Source organism: Artibeus jamaicensis, unplaced genomic scaffold (genome assembly GCF_021234435.1).
Source record: "Artibeus jamaicensis isolate MK-2021 breed Jamaican fruit bat unplaced genomic scaffold, CSHL_Jam_final contig_760, whole genome shotgun sequence".
Lineage (NCBI taxonomy): Eukaryota > Metazoa > Chordata > Mammalia > Chiroptera > Phyllostomidae > Artibeus > Artibeus jamaicensis.
Window position 1 is genome coordinate 2,902,564 of NW_026521955.1, and position 21,364 is coordinate 2,923,927.

Genomic DNA, 21,364 nt, shown 5'->3' on the forward strand with positions numbered 1-21,364 from the left:
GTGGAAATGGAGACAACTGTACTTGAACAACAATAAAAAAAAGATTTGGTATATATACTAGGTCTGTCCAGAAAAAGTCCAGCAATTATTAACATAATGAGAATGGTTTGCATGACATCGATGCAACATGGCAGCCAAGGAGAGTGGACTGGAATGCACATGTGTGAACAATGACAACTTCACTGTGCTAGTCAGTGGGGGTGGTAGACACCATTGAATGAGTTTGTGCACTATGTGGCTGATACATTCAAAATAACTGAGTAAATAGAGCAACAAATCTGCATCAAGTTTTGGTGTTAAGCTTGATATTCCCCCATGGAAACCATTTGGATGATTCAGAAGGCCGCAGCTATGGGCAGCTGGTGATTGGCAGCTTCATCACAACAATGTGCCCACTCATGCATCCCATCTCGTGCAGAGATTTTTAGTGAAATATCAAATCATCCAAGAGACTTGGCCCCCCCTACAGCCCAGATCTGGCACCCTGTGACTTCTGGCTTTTTACAAAACTAAAATTCTCAGACCATTGATGAGATTTAGGAAAATATGGGGCAGCTGACAGTGAGTGGGAAAACTATGTGAGGTCCCAAGGTTTCTACTTTGAAGGGGACTGAGGTGTGTCTTATGCACAATGTTTCTTGTGCATTCTTCAATAAATGTCTCTGTTTTTCATTTTACATGACTAGATACCTTCTGGAAAGATTTCATGTACAATAGAATACTACTCCACCATAAAAAGGTAAAATATTACTATTTGCAGAAACATAGAGGGATCATAAGGGTATCATGCTAAGTGAAATAAGTCAGATGAAAAAACAAGAAAAATATTATCCCACTTACATGTATGATATAAAACAAAAAGCAACAAATGAATAAACAAAACAAATAAACAAGTTCATAGGCACAAACAACAGTATGGTGTTACCATAAAGAAAAGGAATTGGGGGAGGATAAAAAGAGTAAAGAGCTCAGATATATGGTAACAGAAGGAGTCTAGATTTGGATGATAAGCACACAATGGAATATACAGATGACTTGTTATAAAATTGTACACCTGAAACTTATATAATGTTATTAACCAATTTACTCCAATAAGTGTAATTAAAATAAAATATATCTGGTGAAATGTGAATAAGCTCTGTAGTTTAATTAAGAGTTTTGTACTAACATTAATTTCTTTTGAAAACTGCACTATGGTTATACAGATGTAAAAATTGAGGGACTTGGACATCCAGCCAAGGTAGAGGCGTAGATAGACACACTGTGCCTTTTTGCACAACCAAAATTAAGGACAACAAAAATTTAGAACAAAAAACCCCAACAGACAGAAAATTGAACTGTACAGAAGTCCAACAACCATTCTTCCAGACCAATAAGAGGGGTGTAGTCGGCTGCCGGAGGAGAGGGGTCGAAGCAGGAAAAAGCACTGGTTGGCAGACCTGGGGCACATAGGCAGCAGCTAGCAGACCCCAGGAGCGGGGAGGCAATGAGCAGACCCAGTGAGGTGGGCAAGGCAACCAGCAGACCACTGTCACACATTCTCGAGTAGATAAACCAGGTGAAAATGGTCAGCAAGACAGACCCTGCAACCCAGGGCCCCAGAGCTGGGAAATAAAGCCTAAAAGCACTGACTGAAAGCACCTATGGGGGTTGAGGCACAGGAAGAGACTCCCAGCCTCACAGGAGAGTTCGTTGGAGAGACCCACAGGGTCCTTCAATGTACACAAGCCACCCACCCGGGAACCAGTAACAGAAGGTCCAGGTTTGCTTGTGGGAAACTGCAGAAGGGACTGAAATCTGAGAGAGAGTGAAGCAAGCGCCATTGTTTCCTCTCTGACCCTGCCCCCACATACAGCGTCACAACCTAGCAACTGAGTCGTCTGCCCTGGTGAACACCTAAGGCTCTGCCCCTCACTACGTAACAGGCACGACTAGACCCACCGCCCCAAAAAAGGCTCAGATGCAAGGACAAATCAAAGCTCCAGAGCCAATACTTTTAAGCGACCAAGAGATAGCCAACCTATCAGATACACAGTTCAAAACTCTGGTAATCAAGATGCTCATGGAACTGGTTGAATTTGGTCACAAATTAGATGAAAAAAATAAAGGCTACACTAGGTGAAGTGAAGGAAAATGCACAGGGAAACAATAGTGATGGAAAGAAAACTGGGACTCAAATCAATGGAGTGGACTGGAAGGAAGAAAGAAACAATCAAACAGAAAAGAATGAAGAAACAAGAATTAAAAAAAAATGAGGAGAGGCTTACAAACCTCCAGGACATCTTTAAACATTCCAATATCTGAATTATAGGAGTACTAGAAGGAGAAGAAGAAGAGCAACAAGTGAAAAACCTATTTGAACAAATAATAAAGGAGAACTTCCCCAATCTGGCAAAGGAAATAGACTTCCAAGAAGACCAGGAAGCTCAGAGTCCCAAAGAAGTTGGATCCAAGGAGGAACACACCAAGGCACATCATAATTATATTGCCAAGATTAAAATGAAGGAGAGAATCCTAGAAGCATCAAGAGATAAGGGGACAGTCACCTACAAAAGAGTTCCCATCAGACTGTCAGCAGATTTCTCAAAAGAGACCTTACAGGCAAGAAGGGGCTGGAAGGAAGTATTCCAAGTCATGAAAGGCAAGCACCTACATCCAAGATTGCTCTATCTAGTAAAGCTATCATTTAGAATGGAATGGCAGATAAAGAATTTCTCAGATAAGGTCAAGTTGAAGCGGTTCATCATCACCAAGCCCTTATTATATGAAATGTTAAAGGGACTTATCTAAGAAAAAGAAGATAAAAATATGAACAATATGAACAGTAAAAAGACAGCAGACTCATAGTTATTAACAACTACACCTGAAACAAAAACAAACCAAGCAAACAACTAGAACATGAACAGAGTCACAGAAATGGAGATCCATGGAGGGTTAGCAACAGGGGAGTGGAAGGAGGAGAGAGGGGGGAGAAGGTACAGTGAATAAGTAGCATAGACTGTAGGTAGAAAATAGACAGGGGGGAGGGCAAGCATAGTATGGGAAATGTAGAAGCTAAAGAAGTAATGACACATGGACATGAACTAAAGGGGCGGATGTGAGTGGGAAGGGGTGTGCAGGGTGGAAGGGAATGAAGGGGGGAAATAGGACAACTGTTTTAGCATAATCAATAAAATATATTTTAAAAAATTGGGGGACTTGATGAGGAAGTATATGGGAAAGGTCTTACCTGTTTTATAAATTTTTAGTAAATATCAAATTAGCTCAAAATGAAAACTACATAAATATATGTATATTTAAAAATAAAAATTAAATCCTTCTATTTGTAGGTGACATGAATTTAAACTGGAGATGAATAGCATATTTGGGGGTATGTACTATTTTACTGAAATAAATATGTGTAATACAGTTCATAAAATATATTATGTTTTAGGAATTGCATAAAAGTTGACTAATGATTTTGACTGGGACTACTTTTCCTTATGAGTTATAAATTAATCTATAGCTGTATTTTATAACTGATATAAACAGAAAGCAACACCAATGTAACTTTATATTACACTATAAGATAATAGGTGAGTTTTAATATGATATGTGCTCGACAAAATTCATTTGCAAATATATTTTTATTACTAAATCTCATTTGCTGATGTATTATAAAAGTGAAGATTTTTCACAGTAGGAAAGTTAACTGATTGTCTTAAATTTATTATCTAAATTGCTAAGTATTCAGTATATTTAATGTTTTTCTTCAGCTACTTATTTGACTTAAATCTCTGGTGTCTTATTCTTTCTTCCTGAACTTTTCACACCAGTGTTCTAGTATGTATACTTAACAAACATTGAAAAATGAAAAGTTTTCCAGGTACTGGACTGTAATAATTCCTCCCTGAAATTAGGAATAGGATTGTGAAAGCCTTAGGGATGAGATGAATTTGAGGTGAGGAACTGAAAAGTCTGCTGGAGAAAACAGGAACAGGTCTCAGATACACGTGTAAAAGCCCCAATAAATGCCTACATACAGCTAAGCCTGTGTCTACTTAATGTCTGTGTTTGTGTCTGTATTTATATCCATGCATATGTATCTATACATATGGATAGACATAAATAGACTCTAAGTTATGTTTTACATAGCCAAAATTCTTTTAAAAAACACAAATTCAATAAAGTTAATTTTAATTTCTTTGATCGTTAGATGAGTTTTGGAGATGATTTTTGCTGATGTTGGTGATAAATGAAGAAAAGTGTGTTTTCCTACGAGGAATTATTCTCTAACTCTCAAGTCTCCAAGTTCTTAGGCTTTCCTCATTCTATTCTGAATTTAAAGTTGTAAGATTCTTTCTTGAGAAGGTTTACCAGCTCTTGGGTGCATTTGAATGGCAATGTCTAAAGGTTCCAAAACACCTTTTAAAATATATATAACATTGTGTGTTTGTTTTCTGATCACATTATGACGTATAATTTAATTACAGAAATTTGTAAGAATTAAAAAAGGGTAAAACAATAATTCATAATCATATTATCCAAAAACAGATATTATTAACATTCCTAATATATTGTTTAAACATTTCCAGAACCCCTTTTTCTAAAGGCATAAGTGAAGTTAAAACAACAGTAATGATAAGCTTCACCAGCTTGTGCTTTCTCCAGCCAATGTAGAGCCAGAGTCCTCCTCAATACCATGTTATTTTGGGCGTGGTCAAAAGGGACTCCAATGGCTTCTCGAACAAGCACATCTTCCACATTCCAAAGTCACCTGAAAAGTTAAATGATGGCTGTTCAGCTTTCTTAATGTCTTTGTCCTGCTTGATAAAATGCCAAGTGAATCGTTTTCAGATCCCCTCTAAACTGCAAAACCAGAATGGACTGAAGGCCAAGTCATACTGTGTTCCACGCCCCATCTGCTGTGTTACTATCCTGGGCCCCTAATCAGGGGTGCTTGGCCCTCATTTCTAATAGAGTATCTCACAAAAACATCTCCTTACACCAGCATCTGCTATTCTTAGGACTCAAACACATGGGGTCTTGAGAACACCACCACGCTGTTTTCTCAGCACCCTTTGTTTCTGCCCTTCTGTGTCTAGCAGGACAATTTTCTGTTTGCATAACAATGTGTGCAAACAGATCTCTACTGGCCCCAACACAGCCAGATACGCTGCCATACTCTAGGCTTAAGCTGAGATCCCTGTGGTAAATTTGTTTTACTGGGACTTTTTATTTTTTGCAGTGGAAGAAAACTTCATTCAAAGCACTTTAACAAAAAATAAAAAAGAAATGGTCATGTTTTCTCTTTCTAATTCTCAGTTTGGTTTTATTCAAGTAGTGAACATGATGACTATGGGTAGCCTAAAATTCCCACCCTAAAGAGGTGAGCAATTATAGCAGCAGTGTTATAGGAAAACGAAGCCACCAGACACAGAGGGATTCTGGAGTACAAGGTTTATTGTTTAACGTGCACGGGCCCAGAGGAGTCATTTCCAAATTCTGAGCCCCGAACAAAGGATTCTTGGGGAATATATAGATTAGGGGGTCTTCCTGTGTACGTGACAAACGTGGGATACAGAAACAGAATGTGATAATTGTTCTATCAGCAGGGGTGCCAGTTCCAGTCCTCACTATCTGGCCACCCGCCCTCCCAGACGGCCCCATCATTCTCTCTAGGGAGCCTGGGGCCTGGGCAAATAAAGGTTAAACAGAGGTTTTTTCAAAGTTTCCCATATCAAGAGGAGAAAAGTCCTTGTGAAGTTGGCTCTCATAAAATTCTCATTGATGATTCTGATTGTCCTAGCTTAGGCCATGTGCTTCCTAGGTAATAATCATTCTAGCCAGAGGATTAATTATTCTGATTGGCTACAACTGTGTTGGGTGTTGGATTACAGCTGTGTTGCCTATTGATCCCAAAGCCTGATGACAGATGGAGACAGTATCAGGCACATCAGTAAATATCAAGAACTGAAGATAATTATTGGAATCAGAGTGAGGAAGGATTGGTTTCCCAAACATATATGAGGCTAATGTTAATAAAAAATTTTATCTTCCAAAGCTGAAAGTCTTTTTAAAAAGAAAGGGTTTAGACAGCATGGATGGAACTGGGGAATATTATGCTAAGTGAAATAAGCCAGTTGGTGAAAGACAAAAACTATATGATCTCACTTATAAGAGGAATCTAAGGAACAAAATAAACTAATGAGCAAAATAGAACCAGAAATATGGAAACATGGAACAGACTGACAGCAGCTAGAGGGGGAGGGGCAGGGGGAGGGGGATAATGGTGAAAAGAAGGGGGAGGGACTAGTCAAAGAACATGTATGAATGACCCATGAATGTGGACAACGGACTGGGGATTGACTGTGGGAGTGGGGAGTGGGCTGGGTGGAGGAGGACTAAGTGGGAAAATTGGGACAACTGCAATAGAATAAAAATGACAACAAAGATAGGTCTTGGGTCATGTGGTTGGATCTAAACCACAAGCAGCATGGCTAAGAAGGAAAGACATGTTTATCATCTCAAAGTTCTGCAAGTGTTTATACATCAAGTAGTGGGGAAAAAGATCTAAGTAATTTTGAAAGGATTTATACTAGCTACAAACACGGGGTGTGTCAAGGGAATGGGCTAAAGAAAACAATAGTCACCTGGATATGAATTCTAAATTCCAGCAGATATACAGGAATGTGAGAAGTCTGTAGAGATGGTCCACAGCAATGTGCAGGCTGTTTTGTTCCTTTTTTTTACTTTCTGGCCACTATAATTTTAACTGAGAACATCTTAGAATACTTTTTCTTGTCACAGGCAACACGCAAATATCTATTGTAACATTCATATTTTGCCATGATCATAGAAATATGCTCCCTACATGCAGAGATTTTGTCAGCTTTATTCATTATATTCTGTGTTATGAGATAGATTTTTAAAATTATTTTTCCCTGAACATATCTCATGATCATTTCCCCATGTGATTAAATGTTTTTCCATTACATAGTTTAAAAAATCTTTTTCTTATTTTTTAATTTTTTTCAATTATAATTGATACTCAATATTATTTTATTTTAGTTTCAGGTATACATCATAGAGGTTAGACATTCCTGTAATTTATGAAGTGATGCCCCCAATAATTCTTGTATCCACCTGGCATCATACACAGTTTTTAGTGGTTCTACAGTATTTTGTAATTTAGATAGGCAATAATTTATTTCACCAATAATGAACAATGGACTTTTTTTGTTTGAATCTGAAGTCTTCCTAAGAGCAAAGCAGTCACCCTAGGAATTGTTACTTAACCCATTCTCCTTCTACCTTCCTTCTCAGCCTCCGTGGAGTGGAGAGAGACAGGAGAGGTTAAGTCAATGTATTACCATTTATTGTATTGTCTAGGACAACTCTGTGTTTCTCTTTTACTCTTACAATACTTTTGACACCAGATTCGTGTTTTTTTTCCCCACCCGTTCTCCAACACCAGTAGGGTGTCCTGCAATCAGCTCAGATCTGACACTAACTGTAGTTAGTGCAGATCCCACAGGTTAAAGGCTCAGCCCCATAAGGCTGTTGCCACTTCAGACACCAGTCACAGGTGTCCCCAGGTACCCTATAACTTATGTATGACTTGGCTATAAATGGAAGGTTCCCATGACCTTCTCTTTGGATTTGATCATTTGCTAGAGTAGTGAACAGAACTCAGGGAAATACTTATATTTACTGGTTTATTATGTAATAAAGGATATGGTTGAATTGCTGGAGGAATTGCTTTATATGCAATTCATTTATATGAATTGCATATAAAGCAATATATATGGTCTAGAAGAGTTCCAAGTACAGGAGCCTCTGTCCCCATGGAGTTGTGGTGTGCCGCACTCCCAGCCTATAGATGTTGTTCATGAACCTGGAAGCTCCCTGAACCCTGTGCTACTGGGAGTTTTACAGAGGCTTCATTCTGGGAAGCTTCTGTCATGATTTGGTGTTTCTAGTGACTAACTCCCATCCAGGAGCCTGGGAAGAGTCACCATTAAAATGAAAGGCATTTTGTCCTATTATTTCACACTTATTTACACTGATTCTGACCTATTCAGAAAAGAAACAATAGGTCTGCACTACCTATGAGGTTCTCAATGTGCTGGCCTGGCCCAATCCTGCTTATTTGCTCACATAGGTGATCCCCCTGTAATCCTATACTTTGTGTGCGGCATAAGGCTTCTCAAATCATGCCCACATCTTTTGCCCAAGTGGCATTTGAAGCTGTGTTCTGATTCCTAATCACTGCATTTGAATCCTTTCATTTCAATATGTTATCATGAGAAAGGGTGCCATTGTCTAGTTTCCATTTCGCAAAGAATCATCTCTCCATTTGATCAGCCTCCTTTCACTCCAAGAGCCCAAGACCACAAATGTTTTGTGGTCTCCTCCTTTTTATTGCATTGTCTCCCCCTAAAGGCTTGTCAACTATGCAAAACTATTGTATTTTTAGGAACTAACCCTGCTATCCTTCCTTTAACATTATTGATTTCTCTTCTGATTGGTGCCACCCAGTCGAAAGAAAACATGAGTGTTCATTGACTGATTCACTTTGAAAGTCTCTTTGCCCCTCATAATTGTATCGAATCACTGAAAAGTTCTCCAGAAGCCCTCCTTTAGTTATGTAATCCATGCACCAGATCTCTCTGTGTCTCCATTCTTAAGATGTAAAATTAAGATAACACCTATCTCATAGGGCTGTTATCACCTTAAATGAGTTTGCAGTATTGCCTGGCACATGGTACTAAGTGCTCAAGAACTATCAGTTGAATAACCATTATTATTATTATTGCTATACTCTTCGAGAGTGAGTTTTGTGTTTTAGTGTGAAGTCACTGGGAGGGGCTCACACTCTGAAAATTGAATGTATAGGATAGCAAAAACGAATTAACATCAAAGATGTAATAACAATGAACTGGTATGAAAATTTTGATTTGCATCAGTATGTTCTGCACAAGGATAGTTTTTGTTTTCATGATGTTGAGCTCTTCTGTATCCTAAAAGTTCTATATTTGCTTACCTTTGGGGGGGCAGCACTTTCCCAGGCACAGTTAGTTGGTGGTCAGCTTTTCTACTGGTTGTAGGAGCAGTTTGACAGCCTTTCTGGGAGGCCTTGTTGGGACTGGATTCCCCAGGGTGTGGCATCATGAGGTTATCTGTTGTTGAAAAATAAACTGAGGCACACAAACAATTTAAAAGTTTGAGCAAAAATTGATTTGAACAGGGCAACATCAAATCAGAAAACCAGAAAAAAGCTCCAAAAAGCTGTACAAGAATAAGAGAATTTTGTAGGCAGAAGGGAGCAGGAATGAACAGAAGTTATTTTAGGCAAAAAGCAGGTTGGTTATTGAAAAGTTGCTTTTCTTTAGGCAGGGGTCTGTCAGGCAGAACACATAACTAGTGCTGTTCAGATGATTCTTGATTGGATTAAGATTCCATTTCCGGGAGAGTTGAAACTGTAATTAAGTTAGGTCTTGGTTTGGTGACATGGGATTTAGCATAAGTGACTTCCTTTTTGAGCCTGTCGTCTTTTTTTTTTTTTTTTTAACTTTGTATAACACCTTTAAACCTGAGGGCCAGAGTTGATGAGCCCTACTATCTTTCTGTTCACTTTATGTTCAAATATCTTTTGGCCTTCTGAAGCACTACATGATAATAATAAACAATAGTAATAATATTGTCACCAGATTAGGAGGCTGTCCCTGACTGTGCAGTTGGCCAGAGGGAGAAGGACAAGTCTGAAAGTCAGTGATCCCAGAGTTGCATTCAATCTCATGAGGAGGTCACAAATCAAAACAATGGCCTCTCTGAGTGATGGATCCACTGTGCACACAGTTGTAGAAAAGATACAGAGACAATTCTGTGTGTCTTCAGTGAATTAATACTTGCATGTCTTCTCTCTTAAAAGGTAAGCTACTCAAGGACAGGGGTCTTGTCTTAAGCATCTTTGCATATCTGGTACCTGCCTAAGCATAATCAAATAGCTCCAATTGACCTGGAACTGAGGAAGGGAACTTTCCTGATCTCCCTGAATTCCCATCACAGCCTGAGGGGTAGGCAGAGGTGGACTCATTGATGAGCCGGGAGAAGAGAAGCCGTGCATGGTTATATAGAGAGTGGGAGAACGAGAAGCCAGTTTCCGGGCTGACCACAATGCCTGTCCAGGTGTGTGGTATGGGGGTCAAGAGTATGGATTCTGGAGCTGGATTGCCTAAGCTCAAATCCTGGTTCTGTCACTCAGTAGCTGTGTGACCTTAGACCAGTCACTGAATCTTTCTTTTTCTCCACTATCAAGATTTAAAATGGGGACAATAACAATAATATTTTCCTCATAGAGATATTATCAGGTTTAATAAGTTTACAGTATTGCTTGGCATATCCTAAGTGTTGAAGAAATACTGCTAAAATAACTCACTATTATTTGTTTATTATTATTATTTTTTGTTATACTGCTTTTCTCCAAAGTGGGTTTTATGTCTTAGTCTGAGGGCACTGGACTCAATAAATGGGAAGGCTTTAGATCTCTGAAAACAGAATCTGAAGGCTATCAAAGGTAAAATTTTTGCTTCACTTCCCCTAGTATCTCTTAGCATATTTCTTTCATTATGTTTGGCTCTCACTTGGGCTCAGTTTGAGTCATTCCCTAGAAAAAGACAGAACTAAAATTCTACCTAAAGAACAGTTTAAACACTAAACAATTTTATCTTAAGAGTATCACTGATCCAATAAAGGAACCAGGCAGAATGCTACATATCTGCTAACTCTTTTGGATTTCTGTTTACCAAGTTAAATACAGAATTTTGGATATTTTAGTCCATGAAGATTTTTATTTTATGAAATGCTGAATGTATTATATATATTCTATACAGAGAAGCTCATGGAATCCAATATATCTAATTTATTTTTTCCTTAAATACTGGTTACAAAATTATTAAAATAAAAATCTTCTTTTATGTAAGACAGATATTTATACTTATTGCTCTTCTTTTTTATATTTTTAAAAATATATTTTATTGATTATGCCATTACAGTTGTCCTATTCCCCCCTTCATTCCCCTCCATCCTGCACACCCCTTTCCCACCATTCCCCCCTTTAGTTTATGACCACGTGTCTCAAGTTCTTTAGATTCTATATTTCCTATACTATTCTTGCCCTCCCCCTTGTCTATTTTCTACCTACCGTCTATGCTACTTATTCTCTGTACCTTCTCCCCCCTTCTCCTTCTCCCACTCCCCTGTTGCTAACCCTCCATGTGATCTTCATTTCTATGGTTCTGCTCCTGATCTAGCTGTCCTCTTAGTTTGCTTTGTTTTAAATGCGGTTCTTAATAACTGTGAGTTTTCTGTCCTTTCACTGTTCATCTTTTTTATCTTCTTTTTCTTAGGTAAGTCCCTTTAACATTTCATATTATAAGGGCTTGGTGATGATGAACTCCTTGAATTTGATCTTATCTGAGAAGCACTTTATCTGTCCTTCCATTCTAAATGAAAGCTTTGCTGGATAGATCAATCTTGGATTGCTCTTCTTGACTGACCAAATTAACTTTGTCTTTCTAGTTCGCTAGTAAGTGAACTAGAGACACATGTGACCATTTCTTTTAGGGTTTGGAACTGTTCTGTGGGTGTGGTGGGTGTTAAGAGAATATGGGGCAATGAGAGATGTTTCTGTGTTTTGCATATTTTCTTTCTTTCATTAGAAAAAACATTTTTAGAAGTGCACAGATATTTGTATTTTTCAAAAGGCGATCTTTATTATATCAGGAATGATTGTGTTGGGATAAAATCATAACCAGATATTACTTTCAAATAGAAAGTTTGGAATTTTCTTGTGGGCCCAAAGTTCTCCATTGTAAAGTTACTCTCCCCCTTCCCCTGTCTGTGGGGAGGAGGGAAGAAAGGAAGTGACTATGCTCAGTCCACACTTAAGTGCTGTGATGTTAGGTGCTATCCCCTTGACTACAGTGTAGCTGAACAAATTATTTGGAATTCTCCTGCTGGGAAAAGTTGCTGGTTCTTCCCAACTCATTTATTTGCTCAGCCACTTACATGGATTGATGAGTACTCCTCGGTATTTATTTTGTACTTTGAGTTATAATGCAAATTACTTAGCTTCGTTGCCCAAATTATTCCAACTTTGTTGCTCAGAGTTTCACTGAAAGCTCTTGCACTTGGATCTTGGATTCCTTTGCATACATGCATCATTTTTTTTAAGTTCCTCCTCACTTTCTGATACTATAAGATGTTCCAGGTTCATCTGTATATTTCCTGCCCCAGTCCTAGAATCAGCGATTTCTCCCAGGACAATATTTAAAACCAAGATCTTGGCATTGGGTGTGCTTCTTGATACAGGGCATTATCAGCTGAAAGTACAGGGGATGTAGGTGTGCATTCTACCTGGCATAAATATGTACACTTACCTAAAAATACGTGGGTAGTCAACCATCTGTATCTATATGATGTAGTTGATCTAATGAGTTCATACTGATGTTTCCAAGACTAATCCATTACTACATGGATCATTCTAGTTTTCTCTCCTTACTTATCTCTAATGCCCACTCCCACCATCTGCCATGCATTTACTCAATCATTCCATTCTGGTATGCTTTCAGAATTGTAAACCCATGCTCCATTGGAGAAAAAAAAACTTTTATCAACTGGAGTATAGTACTTTTGTATAGTTGCTCTTGCCTCTAGTCTTGTAGACTCCATTCATTCCCAAAGTTACTTAGGTCAGTAACTTTGCTCTTGTTGGGGAGGAGCAATGTAGGAGACCATTCTGCTTGGCATGGGCCCAGTCCCCAGTGGCAAACATTTAATACAAAGTAACTTCCTAAAATCCATGCTAAACCTTCCAAGAGTATAACTGGTTCAACCACTTTTGCCCTGTTCATAAAGCAACCTGTGCATAGTAAATGAGGACCATCAAGTAATGTGCGGAGAAACCCAGTAAAAGCCAGTCACAGCAAGGGCCAAGGCTTTTGCTCCCTTTGAGAGAGAAGCCATGCTGTCTCTTATCCTCCTCCGGACTCCGTAGTCTGTGTGAACATCTCATTTCATCCACAGTGAGGCGGACACTGTGGGCCAGTGTCCGCATCAGAACAAACTTTCTTGTACCCTATTAGGTTCTTCACCTGGTCTAATTAAGCCAGCATGAGACACATTAACAAGAGAAAATAACCAAATTTAATTCCATAAGTATGCATGGAAAACCTACATACATGAAAGAGTCAGAAACTTCACCTACGTGAGAGGTTCACAGACAGAGTTAAGATGGGGTACACACAGTGTTCTGAGCCAAGGGTGAGATGAGGCTATGTGGGGCTTCAGGGAGGAGAAGGGTCATTCTCAGGACGAGAAGAGCAGATGTGCATAATTTAGAAGTTTGCTCTGCTCTACAGGTAGGCAATAAAAAGGTTTTTTTTCTGGTAATAATTCTTATAATGGGCAAAGACCCAAATTTAAATTCTTCAGAGAAATGTAAAATCTCGTGAGACTGAAGGGTCTCGATTGGCTTTAGCTCAGAATATTTCACATGTCAAAGTGGCACCACCGGAGAGGCCTGTTCTGAACCCCTCCCCCCACAGCAGTAAGGTGGTTTCATACGTTTGGATTTTTAAACTTCATTTGTATGTTGACGCTATTACAGATGCTCCCATTTACCCCTGCCCTCTACCCACCTCCACCAAGCCCTTGCCACTCTTTCCTCTGGCCACCATCACACAGCTGTCTGTGTCTACGGGATATCCATATATGTTCTTTGATATATGAAGGGAAAGGCTAATCGCTTCACCTTTCATTCAGTCATTTGTTGCATTTGTAATATATTAAGATTCTTTCGTCACACCCTGCATTCTCTGCTGGGATCCTATGACTTCTGAAATTGATTTTTAAAAAGAATTTCCATGCATTAAGGTGTTCTTTGTGCTCTAAATTTCTATGGGTTTTTCCAGATGCTTACTATCTTGTGTTCACCATTATAGTATCACACAGAATGGTTCTAGCACCCTAAACTATAGTCCTCTGTGCTTCCCCTATTCAATCACCCGCTCCCTCTAAGTCCTTGCAGACTACTGACTTGCTTGTCATTTATATAATTCGCTTTCTCCAGGCTGCCTTGTAATTGGAATTACACAGTACATAGCTTTTTCAGACTGGCCTTTTTCACTTATTAATATGCATTTTGATTCACCCATGTCTTTTTGTGGCTTGATAGCTTTTATTTTCCTGAATAACATTTCATTTTATGCATTTGCCACAGTTTGTGTATCCAAATGAACATTTTGGTGGCTTTCAGTTTTTGTTAATTATAAATAAAGCTACTTTCAATGTCACATGCAGTTTTTACATAGGCCTAAGCTTTCACATCAGTTGGAAAAATTCAGGCATTGCTGAATTGTATGGTAAGGCATTTGGTTTTGTAAGAACCTGCCAAACTGCCTTCCAAGGTGGCTGTACGCTTTTGCATTCCCATAAACAATGAATGAGAGACCATGTTCTCTGCATCCTCACCAGTCCTTGGCATTGTCAGTTTTCGGTCTTAGTTTTTTTTATATGCATATTTACCCACCGCATATTTTCTCTGGAAAGATCCCTTTTCAAATCTTTTGTCCATGTTTTTTCATTGAAGTTCTTGTTCTTTGTTGTTTATTGATGTATAGGAGTTCTTTGTATATTTTGGATACGAGTCCTAAATCAAATACATGTTTTGCAAATATTTTCTTTCTTTGTCTGTGTCTTTTCTTTTCATCCTTTTAAGGTGTCTTTCCCAGTATTTTCCCCCTCGCCCACCACAGGCAAAAGGGCCTTTTTCCAATTCTTCAAAATGATCACTTATGTTTTCCTACAAGTTTATAGCTCCAGGGGCTTTGGCCACAGATAGGTAGAATTTGGCTGTGACTCTGAGTTTTCCTGTTTCTTCAGACTGGGGAGTGGTGGTTTGCCCTGCAAACTCAGTTCTCTCTCTAAGATCCAAGAAAAGTCATTGGTTTTCCATTTGTTCAGCTTTTCCTTGTTGTAATACCAAGCTGTTTGTGTTGTAGGTGAAACCGTAGGTCCATGTTTAATGGCCAAGTTATTTTAGTTCACTAACCTTTAACAGGTTGCTTCTTACTGGGGCAAGACATACCCTACCACACGCTTCCTTCTTTCTCTGCTCCTCACAGTCTGGATACTCATACAGTATTTGTCTCTTGATGACCTCAGTGAGAGAATTTCTTTTCTGTCTTTGTTTTTACTATCTAATAATTTTATGCTTTTTCTTAATTAAATCTTTGATTCATCTTGAATTTATTTTAGTGAAGGAGTGGGATCACTATCATTTTATTTTAGCCCAAGTGTCAGGACATTTTTTAGATGAATATATCTTTTCATCACTGATAAAAAATATTTTTCTTTTTTGTATACTAAATTAAAAACTATACATTTATTTGATCTAGTTCTGAATTCTCAAATTTGCTCCAAATTTTTGCGTCAGTTTACTTCTGAGCCAGTACCAATTTTTTAATGTAAGTTAAATGTAAGTTTTGTGAGTTACAATCTTGGTGAGAAACATAGCATTTTAAAAATAATAATGCATTGCCTGGCTGGGGTGGCTCAGTGGATTGAGTGCTGGCCTGTGAACCAAAGTGTCACTGGTTCAGTTCCCAGTTAGGGCACATGCCTGGGTTGCAGGCCAGGTCCCTGGTGGGAGGAGTGTGAGAGGCAACCACACATTGATGATAAAAAAATAGTAATGCATTAATTGTATAGATTATTACAAGAATAATTGATATCTTTATAATATTTGCATTGCTTCTCTAAGAACAAGTATCTTTTTATTTATTCATCTTGCATTGTTTCCCTTGGCAGATTCTTTTTTTCATATAGATCCAACACACTTTTATATTTAAAGTATTTTATCTTTTCATGATAGTTTCTTAGCAATTATTATTTGTATTTAGAAAAGCAATTGATTTTGGTCAATTAATTTTCTAACTAGAGATTTTACTGAATTATGTCATTGTGTCTAATAATTCTTTAATTGTCTCTCTTGGGTTTATGGTTATATAACCATATCATTTTCAAAAAATGATAATTTTCCCTTTTTCTTTCTACTTTTTGCCTCATTTATTTTCCTTGCTTAATGTCAATGGCTGATTGTTTTTAGAACAATATTAACTAATAGAACATATTTTATTATAATAGCCTTTTTTAAAACTACAATGATCTCATTGTCTTGTTAAACCATAATGTCCTTAGGGTAGGGACTTCTATTTGTGATGTCTGACATAACATAGTAATAAAATAGGTGACAGATTGGTGGTTGTTGAAATTAGGTGGGGTGAAGCAGACTAAGCCAAACTGAAGTCAGTAGACAGATACCCAACCAAAACACGTTGGCCTCTGTAAAGTGATTATCCTTGAATGTCACAGAGGCAAAAGAGCCTTTTCGTCAGATCCACGCAAGTCTGCTGTAAGTCCCACTGCTAGAACCTATGATTTTTTACCACATTGTGCCCTTAAAGCACTGTATCTTTTGAGCCTATCTTAGGTCAGTAGGAGAGAGGGATCAGTGTAGCCCAAGGCCCATCTTTTAGGTACAACTTCTCTGGAAGATAGAGTTTAAAAATTTTAAAGACTATGTACACATAGCAGAAGTCAAAGGGCTTTGCAGATTCTCCATAGCCATCCTGCAGCACAAATCTTATGAGACATTGACAGAAGCAATGGGAGCCTTCCCTGGGTCTTGGTGGGACTCCAACAGCGGTCTTGTTTGGGGATCAGAAGAAAGAGGCAGCAGCTTGGCTTTCCTGTGCATGATAAGCATCAAGACACTTGGACAAATGTGCAGAGACACACGTATAACTAAGGCAGCTTTGAGAGCTGTGTCAGTGCGGCCTGCCAGGAACATGGTCAAGGTAACAGAGCATCAGCAATGGGAGCACAAAAAAGACAGCTCTTGGTTGGAAAGCAGAATTAGAATAGCAAGTGCAGTGAATAAACCAAAGACACCCGTGTTATTGGTTTAGTAGTAGGAGCCAAAGAAGTCACAATTGAATGGGCTCTCAAATTAGTGTGCAAACTTGAAATCCAAAGGCTTGGGCTTGTGGCCATATGGACAAGTGTTCATCTGGCTGAGCACTGGTTCCTGCAACTCTAATATAGTGGCCCAAGAATGGTGCTCTCCTTCCCAACTCTATTCTAGTAAGTCCTCTATCATGCATCCCTACTTAAGAGAAGATTGCTTCTAACTTTTGCTTTAGAAAAATGGATATTATGATGGATTTCCTTTTTCCATTGAAGTTAATTGACCATGGGCAATAATACTAAGCACTGTATCTAGTGGAAAGAAAAATAGAGGGATATTGTTCACAAATTGCTCTGGGGTGGCAGAGAGCACGGCTCATTGAGAAACTGAGGCTTCTGATGAGCTGCGTTAATTGAGGCAGGCAGGGTGCTTCTCAGTGCCCAGAGAGTTACTCCCAAATGGGGTGTGCACACTTGTTTTTCATTTGTTGTTACACTTGTTTATTCATGAAACCCTTTTTAAGTATGTATCATATAGCAGGTGTGTCATGCACAGAACTGTTGAGTCAAACAAGAATAGACTATCTTCTAGGCTAGTTTGTATAATATGTCAGTTTTCTGTCTTTATATTATATGTAAAAATCATTTTGGTCATGAGGCTCTGTGAAAAACTTAAGGAAACAATGACCCCTCTCCCCAGGAAAAGGACATAAGCCCTTAACTTGCCATTGAGTGTCAGGGGGTGGGCAGCCACCTGATGTGTGCCTATGGAGTCCCCAGGTTGAGATCTCCCACCAGGAATGTGATAGACCTCAGGATGGATGGCAGAAAGCCGTGAGCTTTACCCATTAGAGTAGTGAGTGCCATGTTCTCTGACCAAGTGCTGCTTTGACACTTCATTCACTTTTATAACCCATCTGTTTTTCTCTTTTAATTTGAACTATTAACTATTTCCCCTCTGTGGTAGTATATAATATCACTGAACACTGTTGAGGGCTTGGTTGGGGATGGAGACTGAATATTTTGTAATACTGCAGCTGATGATATGTGTTTCCACAACAGCATTCTGCTTCCAGAGAGCTGGAAGAGATTTTGGTAGGATTGACCCACAGTCTTGCCTCCATCCATGGCCTGTTAACAGTAGTCAACACAGATTCCTGATTCCCAGGTCTGTTCTACCCCTGGCCTCACTCTCATGTCAGCCCCTGACTCCATCTTTAGTTCTATTTTCTGTACTCTATGTAACTTCTAACAGGAACTTTTTTTTTCCTAAGGGAGTTAAGAATTTATTTCCCAGAGTTGTTAGAGATGAATATGGGGTTGGTGAGGTATTTTCTGATTAAAAATGAGGTAATAATATAATATCCACCACACAAAAGTTGGGGAAAAAAGCATTTTATCTTATTAAAGAGATTTTTAAAAAACCCAAAAAACATTTTTTTGTGATTCCCCAGATGAATATAGTCATTTTTGTTAGGAAAAGAGTTTTTTTGGACAGAGCTTTTCTTTCTATGATGTAGGACACTAGTGTTGCCCAAATACAATAGAACAAAAAGAGGGCAGGATTGTGGACATGAAATGCTGTGATACAACCTCAGAGGCCAAGGGACACCACAATGATTTCTCATATTTTTCAAGTTTCAAAAGACTCTAGAGACTGCTTTTATTGCATATTGTATGGAGCCATCAGTCTTCTTATCAGAGCTAGTATACGTTCAAATAAGTAAATTTTTTTCTGTGTCAAATGGCCAAAACTTTACCTACTGCGCTGGCTAGTAGGAAATTCATAGAATTTGCAATGGGAAAAAGAGCTCTGGCCCAGCCCTGGAACCCGGAGCACCTGCCATGGTGAGAATTGCGCCAGGTAGACATCTCTTGTTATATGTTTTCCTACTTCAGCCAAGAATAACCAAAGCCATATGTCATCTTAGATAACACATTTTTAAATATTTTTAATATGTTTTATTGATTATGCTTTACAGTTGTCCTATTTCCTCCCTTCACTCCCCTCCACCCTGCACACCCTCTCCCACCCACATTCTCCCCCTTTAGTTCATGTCCATGTGTCATACTTATAAGTTCTTTAGCTTCTACATTTCCAATTCTATTCTTACCTCCCCCTATTTTGTGTCTACCATCTATGCTACTTATTCTCTGTACCTTTTCCTCCTCTCTCCTCCTCCAACTCTCCTGTTGCTAACCCTCCATGTGATCTCCATTTCTGTGGTTCTGTTCCTGTTCTAGTTGTTTGCTTAGTTTGTTTTTGTTTTGGGTTTAGGTGTGGTTAATAATTGTGAGTTTGCTGTAATTTTACTGTACATATTTTTATCTTCTTTTTCTTAGATAAGTCCCTTTAACATTTCATATAATAAGAGCTTGGTGAGGATGAACTCATTTAACTTGACCTTATCTGAGAAGCATTTCATCTGCTCTTCCATTTGAAATGAAAACTTTGCTGGATAGAGCAATCTTGGATGTAGGTCCTTGCCTTTCATGACTTGGAATACTTCTTTCCATCCCTTTCTTGCCTGTAAGGTCTCTTTTGAGAAATCTGCTGATGGTCTGATGGGAACTCCTTTGTAGGTGACTGTCTCCTTATCTCCTGCTGTTTCTAGGATTCTGTGCTTAATTTTAGTCTTGGTTAATGTAATTATGATGTGCCTTGGTGTGTTACTCCTTGGGTCCAACTTCTTTGGGACTCTCTGAGCTTCCTCGACTTCCTGGAATTCTATTTCCTTAGCCAGAATGGGGAAGTTCTCCTTTATTATTTGTTCAAATAAGTTTTCCACTTGTTGCTGTTCCTCTTCCCCTTCCGGTACCCCTATAATTTGGATATTGGAACATTTAGAGATGTCCTGGAGGTTCCTAACCCTCTCCTCGTTTTTTGAATTCTTGTTTCTTCCTTCTTTACTTTCTTCCTTCTTGTCCACTCCATTGACTTGAGCCCCAGTTTCCTTCCCATCAGTATTGGTTCCCCGTACATTTCCCTTTATTTCATTTAGCATAGCCTTCTTTTTTTTCATTTAATTTGCAACCAAAGTCAACCAATTCTGTGAGCATTCTGATCACCAGTGCTTTGAACTGTGCATCTTATAGGTTGGCTATCTCTTCATTGTTTAGTTTTTTTTTTTTTCTGGAGCTTTGATGCGTTCTTTTGTTTGGGCCATTTTTTTTTGTCTTGACGCACCTGTTATATAGTTAGGGACAGAGCCTTATGTGTTCGCTGGGGTGGGTCATCCCAGTTGCTGTGTTGTGAGGCTGTATGTGGGGCAAGGATTCGAAAGAGAAAAATGGCTCTTCCTCTGCTCTCTGCCAGATTTTAGTCCCTTCTCCTGCTTCCCCCAAGCAAGCTGGGTCCTTCTGGTGCTGATTTCTGTGTGGGTGGGTTTGTGTACATTCTAGGACCCTGCGGGTCTCTCCAGCAAACTCTCCTGCCAGGTCAGGAGTTTCTCCTGCTGCCTCAACCCCCACAGGTGTTTTCAATTGGTGTTTTGAGGCTTTATTTCCCAATGCTGAGACCCTGGGTTGTGAGGTCTGTCTCGCTCCCCAGTTTCACCTAGTTTATCCGCATGTGAATGTGGGACTGCTCAGTCCACCAGCCACCTTGTGCCCCATACCCCTCCAAAATCCACCTTGCTGTGTCTGCCTGCTGCCGCCTTGTATGCCTGGGGTCCGCCAGCAGCCCTCCTGCAAGCTCTGTCCCTCCTACCAGTCTGAATGAATGTGTGTATTTCAACTCCTTGGTTGTCAGACTTCCATACAGTTCAATTTTCTATCAGTATTGGTTGTTTTTTTGTTTCTAAATTTTCATTGTCCTTATTTTGGTTGTGCGAGGAGGCACAGTGTGTCCACCTATGTCTCCATCTTGGCCAGAAGTCCCAGAAACACATTTTTTTTAGGGAAACTTTCTTTGGATTTTCTCATATGGTGTCATTTAAAATTCATACATTTCAATTGAGACTCCAGAAGGAGAAACATTTCCTTTAAATCCATACTTCGCTGTTGGAGAGTAAGAGTCGTGGGCAAGTTATGAAGGAACAGTGCTTTGTTTGGGGTAAAGAACTATGGTAACTCTGTGAAGGAAGTGGTTTAAATATAACCACCAATCCAGACATACACAATACAAGTCCAAGGATATGTGAATATAAAGTACACAGGGCTTGATATAGGGAAATAATTCAATATAGTCAATCATTCTTTACTAACACTCCTACTCCTAGTAGTACCACTGCTTTTCAAATCATATTTATAAAAAGTACCTGTGATAGTTCATATCCATCATAATAGAAATGCTCCTGAAGTTCTTTTCACATTTGCTGTGACAGATGCCTCAGTTTCCAAAAGAATATAGGTC